This window comes from Scylla paramamosain, chromosome 43, assembly GCF_035594125.1.
Source record: "Scylla paramamosain isolate STU-SP2022 chromosome 43, ASM3559412v1, whole genome shotgun sequence".
NCBI classification, from domain to species: Eukaryota; Metazoa; Arthropoda; class Malacostraca; order Decapoda; family Portunidae; genus Scylla; species Scylla paramamosain.
Window position 1 is genome coordinate 3,159,684 of NC_087193.1, and position 11,435 is coordinate 3,171,118.

Consider the following 11,435-nt stretch of genomic DNA (forward strand, 5'->3'; position numbering starts at 1 on the left):
CTTCCAGTGCATAACCTTCCATGATCCACCACACTTGAAGATCTTATCACCATCATGTGCATTATCAGTGCAGTGTTATGATTTTTGCAATGTATTGTTGCTATTTTGCAATTTATTGGCATATAAACGACTTGTTCTCTTGTTTTATGGCATCTAGTGTTCTCCTAGTTTTTCTTGCCCTGTGATTCGCTGATGTGTCACAACTAGTGTGAGTTTTTTGTGTTTTGTGTTGGCTATAGTGCATACATCACATGTCTTACACAGAAAAGAGCATATTTATGTTGCGAATTATGTGTTTCAATGTGCTTGCATCAACCTATATGACTTGTAGGCATGAAGGCATATCTAGAAGGGTGGCCGAGCATATACTTGTGTGGGAACACATGCCCACACCATTGGCACCCACATTCCGTAGCGCGCCTTTCTCCTTGGGACTTGACTGCTCCGGCCGGCCCCGCTTCTGTCCCCGATTTGATCCAGCCTCTGGCTACCTGCATATCACCACGTGGGGGGGGTGAGGTCAACCCTCATCCTTTGTCTTCCGGACACTAGCCCCGGCCGTAACCTGAGCCGGCCCAGCAACCACCGCAGTCAGTGTCTGCCCAGCCTTGGTGGTGAACATGCCAGTTCGTGTCTGCCTAGCCTCGGTGGCGGACATGCGGCACCTGGAAGCTTCATTATTTATTATTTTGTACCGTTTATTTTTATTAATATAACGCAGCAGCATTACCACCGTGTTTCTTTGGTCACCTATACTCAGTACTAGAACCAGATTTAATTAGTACAATATATATATATATATATATATATATATATATATATATATATATATATATATATATATATATATATATATATATATATATATATATATATATATATATATATATATATATATATATATATATATATATATATATATATATATATATATATATATATATATATATATAATTCTCGCCGTTGTCGTCTGTTTCTTTTTTTTTTTTTCCGAATTAACAATTGCCTAAAATTGTCTCGAATATAAAGTGTTATCTTCCTTGACTATTCTACGATTATGGGGAAATCTAGAAGCGTCAATTTCAACTCGTGTAATATTTTTGTTTTCCGTATCTAATCAGGTAATGGCTATTACGTCAAATATTTTTGCATACTCTAATCCACTGAGAGAGTTTTGTTTGTGTAGTAAATACACTGAACTTTGCTGTCACAAGCAACTGAAATTTTATTTTTGGACAGGTATCCTTCGGGCCTCCTTTCAACTCGTGGAAATCCATTTTACGTATCTAGGGTGTGCATCGTTTTCACTTTTAAGGATATGATGCCTCTCTGTACTTCCCTCCCACCTTGTGTCCAGAGAGAAGTGTCTGGAGATCGTTTGGGACTCATATTGCAAACAATTCCTTCAACTTTCTGTTCTCCTATGTTCAACTCTTTTCCAAGTAGTGGCTGACTTCATTGGAAAGAAAAAATCAGATGCAATGGAACAAAGCTGACTCAAGGTTTCATTAGGTTAGGTGTAAATTAAACACATGAATTAATAAATTAATAGGTAAATCATTTGAGTGTTTAATTAAGCTAAATTTCTACGTTCGTGTCACTTTATTCTGGCGTCCTTTAACTATTTTACACTTATATTTAGAGTTCTATAGACTGGTTTGCTGTTTGTATAGCTTCATGAAATAGCCTTTTTTTAATATTGCATTAGTCAGGAAATCCATCATATATATATATATATATATATATATATATATATATATATATATATATATATATATATATATATATATATATATATATATATATATATATATATATATATATATATATATATGCATTATTCCCTTGTTCCCTATATTGGACATATAACGGGAAGGAAAGTGACAGGGAGGGAGGTTTGAGACAAAACGAAATAGGAAGGGAGAGGAAAAGAGCAGGGGGAGAAAGTAACATATTGTGGAGTAGAAGAAAGACAGGAGTTTGTAACGAAGGAAATAGAGTACTTGAGGCAAGGAAGTGGATGAAAGGTGAAGGAGGAGGATGGGAGTATGGGGAAAAGGTAGAGAGAATAAATATCATGAGGAAGGGTGCGGAGTGAGTGAAGAATTCGAGGGAGACAGAAAGTAATGGTGAATAAACGCTTCCTTTTCCTGTACCCTACTACTATTTTGTCCTTCCCACATCCACCCCCTTCCCATTTCTACTCCCTCCATCCCCTTGCCTCCCTACACCTCCACTTCCCTGGTTACATTTTCTACATTTTTAAATACATTATGCATTTTTACTTATTTTTGTTATTTATTTATTTTTTTCTATTCATCTATTCTCTCTCTCTCTCTCTCTCTCTCTCTCTCTCTCTCTCTCTCTCTCTCTCTCTCTCTCTCTCTCTCTCTCTCTCTCTCTCTCTCTCTCTCTCTCTCTCTTCATTCGTTTTCTCCTCTCTAGAGCTATGTGGCAGATGTTACGCACTCTGTATTACTGTGCTATGTGTTAAAATGATCTACATCCGGAATCGCAGCCACAGATATAGGGTTAAAAGAAATCCGCAACTGCACCTGCAATATATTGATATTTTAACATCAGCAATCTTGTCCGCAACTGCATTTTATGAGAAATCCATATTCGGCTCCGCATTCGCATCTGTAGAGCTATAAAATTTAGTATACGATATATCACTCTACTATTACTATTACTTTAATTGCTACTAGTGTTATTGAAAACTCTCAAATTACTTGGACGTGCATTAAATAAAATATGAATGATAATGATGATGATGATGATGATGATGATGATGATGATGATGATGATGATGATGATGATGATGATGATCACCATCATCAGCGGCAATAATAATAGCAGCAGCAGCAGCAACAGTAGTAGTAGTATCTAGAAGTAAAAGTAGTAGTAGTAGTAGTAGTAGTAGTAGTAGTAGTAGCAATGGTAGTAGTAATTGTTGTTTTGTTGTTGTTGCTGTTGTTTGTTCTTGTTGTTGTTGGAGTGATGGTGGTGGTGGTGGTGGTAGTTTTGAAACTTGTTGATATTGTTGGTCTATTCTTTTTCTTTTCCTTGCTTTTTTTAATATTTTTATTTGGTGGAGCACTAAAGGTGTATTTTCCTCGATAGTTCATACCCTACTCTTCTTTTCTTCGTTTTATCATGACCACATACTTTACGAAATCACAGGGCTAGGAAAATAAACTAAGTAATCTTAAGTGGACCGTCTCAAAAACAAAAAAAAATGTCGAAAAAGAAAAATGGAAGTATTCGAAAAAAAAAAATTTTGTATCGTATATTATTTGATTTTATTATGACAAATTTTCTTTAAAAAATTCGCAAAAATAAAGATGTTACGGTCCTTTCCCTTCCCACCTCTCCCGTGACGTCACGCTCTTTCACTGCTCAGCGAGCGATCATTGGATATTGCGTTGTTATTACTGATAAATGGCGAAATATTCTATATTCTGTTTACATGGTATTCACCGGCATCTCTATATAAAGATTATAAATAGCACTCCTCCCCCTCAGGCTGTAGCAGATATGCCAGAGAGAAGGAAGTTATATGTGTTATTTTTAAGCTCCGATCTCACTCACCCAATCTTACTTTACTTGCATGTACATACCTGTTTTCTCCATCATAATTATGAGAAAGATATCGAGGATCAACATGACTAGGTTGAAGAACCTGAAGAAAGCGGCGGGGAAGAAAAAGACAACTTTGTCAGCTTGCCTCCTCCACCACCTTGTGTGCCTGGCACCCAGCTGACCGCCTTGCGCTACCTTCCACCCACTCTCACCTCGCCGTGATTCACCTCGTTCGCTAAGTGACACCACCATCTCCATCACCTCATCACCACTTCCTTACGCCTCTGCCTCAGGATTGGCTTCTACACAAGCAAGAGCTTCAGTTCCACCCTCTATTTCTTCCCACAAGAAATTGTTTGATTTGTTGAAAGGTAACATCCCACAAAACGAGAAGAAATATGAATTCATTATATTCTTCGCTGCAGGGAATTGTAATACCGGTGAAATGAGTCAAAAGAGGCTGTAGGGGCAATGCCAGAGTCACTCCTACATCTGTCAGCTACGACACAAATGTGACAGTTATCTGCAACAGGTGCAGTGCGATCCTGTGAGACGCCCCTTTTTCTGAATGAGCCTTTGCATGGAAAATTGTCTAGCAAATGTTCGAAAGTAAAACATCCTGACCACTTTTGAGTCACGTTTGTGTCTCGGATAACGACGTTAGAACACAATTTCGGCAGAGAAGCTAACTTGATAACACACCTATTCGGGACTGACAGACACCTTCCAGTTCATGAAATAGGTGACAAGGAGTCCGAGCGAGTTGCAAGTAGAAAGAAGAGGAAGGTGATGACTATGAGCCACGAGGGCTTTATGAAAACCCGGCAACAATGAAGAGGTGGTGCCTCCTGATACCTGTGCCTCTGAGTTTATAATAACTTGCAAAAACAGGCGACAAGGTGCCAGCGAATTATTCTAAAATGTCATGTGAAAACCATATATCACTCAACTAAGGAGTCAGTAAATGACATAACATGCATGATGGATGTTTTTTGCAGAGAAAAAAAAAAGGCAAAAATAGTTGTCTACCTTTATCTGCAAATATCTCGGTTCTTCGTTTTCTTCTTCTCGTTATTTTTCGATAACTATTGCACCAGTTTTATTTTAATTTATTTACTTATTTATTTTATCTATTTTATTTATTTTTTTGCATATGAGTGATAAAGTTGGTATTTTTGCTGGAAGCAGATTTTAAAAAATTGTGGTTATTTATATTTATAAATTAGTAATATTTTCCAGATTGGACCAAAATTTGAATTTTTTTTTTTTAATGCTTCCCAACAAATTGTTTATAATTAAATGTTGTTTACTTGTATTTTTTTTTATCAATTTTGCCTCAGAAATAACAAAATGTCAAAATTTACGTTTAAAAAAAAAGAAGTAAAAACACTATTAATGTAGTTATTTATGGTGCAATATACGTGAAACTTTGCATGTAACATTTCCCTGCTCTTACACATAGTGTACCAGAGATTTGTGAAAATCGGTTGATGAATAGCGATTTTAGGGTTTCCAAGTGGTCCCCTTAAATAACATTAGGAAACTCAGAGAGAGTATCATAATTATGTAGTCATTAAAATGTTTCAGTCTGTATTTATATTTATCTTATTCCATTGTTCAGTCCCTTCAAACTACGTCAGCGATTCCACGTGTCGTACCTGCCTTTGTTTTAAGAGCAGTGTCTCAAAAGTGAATTTCAGAGTTAATCAAGCGTTGCAGAAAATCATATCAAGGAAAGGTAATCAAGGAAAAGTTTGTCGAACTTTTGATTGAACGAGAAAACTGTGATATAGAGACGGTCATGCCTGAAACAGATGTAGTGCCATGTCAGCTGTCTTATCGCCCGCAACCATGCGTCTAGGCGTCGCTGCTCCGCCCTGCCTCCGCCTCTCCATCCTTAATGTGGGTATTAAGACTTAGAAATGTAGCTTCTCTTTGACTCTACTGTGTTACGCATATAATAATAACACGGGGTAAGGATATAAATATATAGAGAGAGAGAGAGAGAGAGAGAGAGAGAGAGAGAGAGAGAGAGAGAGAGAGAGAGAGAGAGGTGTGCAGGGAAAACATCCAGTTCTTTCTTTTCTTCACTTTATTTTTACTTTTTTACTGCCCCCTTACGTATTATTATTATGTTTTGCTCTTATTAATTTATTCTTTTTATTGTACTAAATGTAATTATATATTTTAGCTTATGTATATATATATATATATATATATATATATATATATATATATATATATATATATATATATATATATATATATATATATATATATATATATATATATATATATATATATATATATATATATATATATATATATATATATATATATATATATATATATACACCGTTAGGTTTTGAGAGATAAAATAGAAAAAATTGCATGAAGTACCATATTTCTTCTAAATTTAATCGTTGCATAGTCTTTGGTTTTAGTGAAGGTCACATAGAACAGATGAACCAAAATCATCAAAGCTTTCCGGCATACATTTCACCAATCTACCATGGACGGAGTACCAGTTAACAGTGAGAATTAGTTTGATTTTGGTCTTTTTCTCTTCCTTTGGTATGTACGATTCACATGTGAATACAACTTTTTTTTTTTTTTTTTCCATATCCTACACCTGCAAGTTTGTAGGCGTACTGAGATTCCAAGGAAGCCCCGATAATTTTACCATCAGCGGCCCTCTCATCCCTCTGCTTGACATCATTGCTGAGAAGATGAACACGTGGTGAGTCGTTTCCATCACTTCCTTTATGTTTCACACGTATCATATCGTCAAATACACGTATTTGCTTGCATGGTTTTTATGTATTGTCATTATTCAAAACTCTCTTTTTACTGAGCATGGCTAAGCTATCATTTTGCTTTATTCCCTGAGAGGGTTTGTGGGACCTTGTCTCTAGGATGGCTTGGTATACAAATATCACGCTTTAGTATTCTTCGTTGGTGCATTTTTCCGGTTTATCTTTACATGTAGGTTTTCTCGTTTCGCGTAAGTTTGGAAACTTTTTTTTTTTTTCATATGACGTGAAAAAAAACAATCAATGCTCAAATTTAAGACAAAAGCAATTGGCGGATGCTTGCCTGTACCCACCAATTAAATGACTAATATTCGCGTTTACCCTTTGAAAAATTATACATTCTATTATAAGAAATAATTCCATTTCCACTTATATCACATTTTGGCAATAATACCATATTCATAAAACTAGGTCTTCTAAGGTAAACGGATTATTTCAGTAGTGACAAAAAAAATGCTGGAAACACATTAAATAAAACGTATTTTACAAATACTGAGTTGTACGCTCTGTTAAATTCATTACCGTATGATATTATATTATCCTATTATATTTTGTTCATCTACTCATCTACTTTCTGTGCGTTCAAGCAAAGGTGTTGCTCGTTTTCTAGTCACTATATATATATATATATATATATATATATATATATATATATATATATATATATATATATATATATATATATATATATATATATATATATATATATATATATATATATATATATATTGATGATGTTAATAATAATGAACATAACGACATAAATAAGAATATGAATAATAAGCAAAACAGAAACAAGCCAGTAATAATAATAAAAATAATAATAATAATAATAATAATAATAATAATAATAATAACAATAATAATAACAATAATAATAATAATAATAATAATAATAATAATAATAACTGCTACATATTAATTCCCATAATTTAAAATCTTTACATTAAAGTTTGGAGAAAAAAGGAAAATTTGAATTTCATGATTCTATGATTTAATGATTTTAAGTACAAGTTTTATTTCAAGAACACTAGTCAACGAAGACACAGAGAGGGAAACTTTTGAAGAATACATGCCCGCTCATCCTGCTCAAAAAAAATAAATATATAAATAAATAAATAAATAAATAAATAAAATTGTTCCTCAGGTGTCTTGGGACTTCCCTTTATAATACTTAAGTCGCAGAAAAAAAATCGGTAGAGAATGCTAGAATATCATCAGTACTCGTAGAGAGGCCTTGACGGAACCCATACTGGCGACCCGTAGAAGGCTGTGGAGTGATAGATGTTTAAGAATTTTCTTGTTGAAGATAGATTAAAAACCTTAGATAGGCAGGAAATTAAAGCAACAGAACGGTAGTTTGAGGACTTAGAATGGTCAACCTTTTTAGGAAGAGGCTGAGTGTAAGCAAACTTCCAGCAGACAGACAGAGTTGGAAGAGGTTTTTTTTTTTTTTTTTTTCATGTTGGAGGGACAAGGCCAACAAAAATCTAAAAAAAAAAAAAAAAAGAAGAAGAAGAAAGAAAAGTCTACTGAGATGCCGGTACCCGAACAGGGTGCCGGCATCTCATTTTTACTGCCTGGTACGGTAGTAAAAAATGGAAGGATAAGTGTCTTGAAACCTCCCTCTTGAAGGAGTTCAAATCATAGGAAGGTGGAAATACAAAAGCAGGTACGAAGTTCCAGAGTTTACCAGAGAAAGGGATGAATGATTGAGAATACTGGTTAACTCTTGCATTAGAGAGGTGGACAGAATAGCGGTGAGAGAAAAAAGAAAGTCATGTGCAGCGAGGTCGCGGGAGAGGGGGAGGCATGTAGGTAGCAGGCTCAGAAGAGAAGTTAGCATGAAAACAGCGGTAAAAGATGAGAAAGAGCGATGAGAAAGAGGCTAAAAACAGTTAGAGGAAAAGAGCTGATAAGACAAAAAGCTTTTGATTCCACCCTGTCTAAAAGAGCGGTACGAGTGGACCCCCCACCCTCCAAGACATGTGAAGCATACTGCATACATAGACGGATAAGACCCTCGTACATGATTAGCAGCTGGGAGGGGGGCGGGTGAGAAAAACTGGCGGAGATGTCTCAGAACGACTACCTTCATAGAAGCTGTTTTAGCTAGGGATGAGAAGTGATGTTTCCGGTTTAGATTATAAGTGAAGGACAGACCGAAGATGTTCAGTGTAGAAGAGGGGGACAGTTCAGTGTCACTGAAGAAGAGGCTATAGTTATCCGGAAGGTTGTGTCGAGTTGATAGATGGAGGAAATGAGTTTTGAAGAATTGAACAATACCAAGTTTGCTCTGTCCCAATCAGAAATTTTAGAGAGATCAGAAGTCAGGCGTCCCGTGGCTTCCCTGCGTGAAGTGTTTACTTCCTGAAGGGTTGAACTTCTGTGAAAAGACATAGAAAAGTGCAGGGTGGTATCGTCAGCGTACTAGTGGATAGGACAAGAAGTTTGGTTTAGGAGGAAAGGTAGATGTTGACAGACAGAGTTGAAAGAGTTTGACTAAGCAGGCTGCAAGCAATACTTCCTGAAGGATTGGACATATATGAAAAGACGTGGAAAAGTGCAGGGTGGTAACATCAGCGTAGAAGTGGATAGGACAATAAGTTTGGTTAAGAACAATAACAACACGAAGGACCCCATCAGGTCCATAAGCCTTCCGAAGGTTTAGGCCAGCGAGGGCATGTAAAGCATCATTGCGAAAAATTTTAATAGGTAGCATGAAATAGTCAGAGGGTAGAGTAGGGGGAGGAACAAGCCCAGAATCATCCAAGATAGAGTTTTAGCAAAGGTTTAAGCGAAGTGTTCACCTTTAGATATAGATGTGATAGCAGTGGTGCCATCAAGTTGAAATAAAGCATATATATATATATATATATATATATATATATATATATATATATATATATATATATATATATATATATATATATATATATATATATATATATATATATATATATATATATATATATATATATATATATATATATATATATATATATATATATATATATATATATATATATATATATATATATATATATATATATATATATATATATATATATATATATATATATATATATATATATATATATATATACCCGTCCTTGTGTGATGAGCGCATAACAGAGGTGATAGTGTCTGGCATGGAGGCGTACATTCCTCACTCTTTTTCTCGTCCTAAACCTTCTAAACCTTGGTTTAACATAGCTTGTTCTCGTGCTATACATGAAAGAGAGGTGGCCCACAAAAGGTACTTAAGCCTTCCATCACCAGAATCTCATGCACTTTATATTTCTGCCCGGAACCATGCCAAGTCTGTTCTCCAACTAGCCAAAAACTCCTTCATTAACAGAAAATGTCAAAACCTTTCAAGATCTAACTCCCCTCGTGATTTCTGGCATCTAGCCAAAAATATTTCCAATAACTTTGCTTCTTCTTCTTTCCCTCCTCTATTTCAACCAGATGGCACCACTGCTATCACATCTATTTCTAAAGCTTTGAGCTCTTCGCTCAAACATTTGCTAAAAATTCTACCTTGGACGATTCTGGGCTTGTTCCTCCCTCTTCTCCACCCTCTGACTACTTCATGCCACGTATTAAAATTCTTCGCAATGATGTTTTCCATGCCCTCGCTGGCCTAAACCCTCGGAAAGCTTATGGACCTGATGGGGTCCCTCCTATTGTTCTCCGAAACTGTGCCTTAGACATATCAAAAGCTTTTGATAGAGTCTGGCACAAATCTACCCTCCTTCGGCTTCTATCCTTTTCTCTCTAACTTAATTTCAAGTTTCCTTTTTTGACCGTTCTATAGCTGCTGTGGTAGACGGTCACTGTTCTTCTAAATCTTTTAACAGCAGTGTTCCTCAGGGTTCTGCCTTGTCACCTACTCTTTTCCTATTATTCATCAATGATCTTCTAAATCCACTTCTTATCCACTTCTACGCTGATGATGCCACCTTGCACTTTTCTCTCTTTTTCATCCCTTTCTCTGATAAACTCTGGAACTTCCTGCCTGTTTCTATATTTCCAGCTTCCTATGACTTGAATTCCTTCAAGAAGGAGGTTTCAAGACACTTATTCTTCAGTTTTTGACTCCGCTTTGGGCCCTATTCGAGGACTGGTATCGCAGTGGGCCTTTTTTTATCTTGGATTTTCGTTGGCCTTGGCCGATGACCTTTCTCTCTCTCTCTCTCTCTCTCTCTCTCTCTCTCTCTCTCTCTCTCTCTCTCTCTCTCTCTCTCTCTCTCTCTCTCTCTCTCTCTCTCTCTCTCTCTCTCTCTCTCTCTCTCTCCCTATGTATATATATATATATATATATATATATATATATATATATATATATATATATATATATATATATATATATATATATATATATATATATATATATATATATATATATATATATATATATATATATATATATATATATATATATATATATATATATATATATATATATAGTATGAGATGTTAAAAATAGTTTACCTTAATTGCGATATTAATATATATATATATATATATATATATATATATATATATATATATATATATATATATATATATATATATATATATATATATATATATATATATATATATATATATATATATATATATATATATATATATATATATATATATATATATATATATATATATATATATATATATATATATATATGTATGTATGTATGTATGTATATATTAATATCGCAATTAAAGTAAACTATTTTTTTAACATCTCATGCTTTTTCGTGAGATCGTCATCCGGTTAATGAACAATATTTAAAGATGGAGAGATGATCAACTTCAACATAAATGTACCACCAATTTTTAAACTTATTGGTGAACAGAAGGCGAATATTAGTAAATCCTACTGCTACGAAACCTTTTAAAGAATATTGAACATCTAACACATAAGCAACAGAATGGCCAGGATTTTGATTGATTTAATTTATGGGGCAGAACATCGCGGTCATATGGCGCTGCTAGAAACCTTTAAAAGCGACAAAGATTGCAGTTCTTAAA